Source organism: Sorex fumeus, unplaced genomic scaffold (assembly GCF_029834395.1).
Source record: "Sorex fumeus unplaced genomic scaffold, SorFum_2.1 ptg000024l, whole genome shotgun sequence".
NCBI lineage: Eukaryota > Metazoa > Chordata > Mammalia > Eulipotyphla > Soricidae > Sorex > Sorex fumeus.
Genome location: NW_026606081.1, coordinates 20,952,391 through 20,953,601, shown reverse-complemented (window position 1 = coordinate 20,953,601; position 1,211 = coordinate 20,952,391).

Here is a 1,211-nt window from a genome sequence, read left to right as displayed (position 1 = left end):
CCATGCCTCCAATTATATAGCTGAGCCTGAGGTGGTTTGTGGGTGTGTTTCCCACATGCCTAACTTTTGGCCATTTACTTTCTTGGTAAACTTTGCCCCAAGTTTTTGAGGTCTGGCCAAAGGCACAGCAGCAATTTTTGGGTATCAGGAAGTCTGAAGGCGCCATCAGGCTGCTGATGCACTCGCCTCACAGGTAGATTGACCTGCTGGCGGCACCATACCCCCTGTATATCTGTTTTTATGTATTAACAATATAATAAATATTATAGGACATTATTTATAAAATAATATTTTAACAATGGGCTGGAGCGATAGCACAGCGGGTAAGGCATTTGCCTTGCACAAGGCCGACCCAGGTTCGATTTCTTCACCTCTTTAGGAGAGCCTGGAAAGCTACTGAGAGTATCTTGCCCTCATGACAAAGCCTGGCAAGCTCCCCGTGACATATTCAATATGCCAAAAACAGTAACAACAAATCTTACAATTTGTTGTGAGACATTACTGGTGCCCGCTCGAGCAAATCGATGAACGATGACAGTGCTACTGCTATTTCAACAATATAACACATATTTTAAATATGTAAATAATAACATACATATATGACATACGTATAGTATATATAAATCATTCAAGATATCTAAATTGAAATGTAGAAAAAATTGCTGAGATTAAAGTGAGATACACCTGGGTTGGAGCTGGAGTTATAGCAAAGCGGGCAGGTTCCAGGGTTTGCCTTATTCGCAACTGATCCAGGTTCAATCCCCAGCATACCATAGGTCCCCCATGTACTGCCAGGACTAATTCCTGAGTGCAGAGCCAGGGTAACACAGGTGTTAATAAGAATCGCCAGGTGTGACCCAAAAAGACAAAAAAAAAAAGAGTGCCTGAATTGGTTAAAATGGTGAGTCTTCTATACTTGATATATATGGGTATTACATATTCACAGGCTATATTTCATAGTATTTGATATGAATATGAATTCAATGCATTCCCAATTAGACTCCTATAGGCTTTCTTTTTGTATGAAAACTAACAGATGCCACAATTTATACTGATGTCTGAAGAAATTGGATTAGTCAAATGACTTTGAAGAACTAATTTGAATAACTGATATAAATATAAACAAGTAGATCAATAAGTCAGAATAGATGATATAGTAACAAACCCATATACATGAGGGACATTGGCTTTTTTGGTCCTTCAGAATCAGT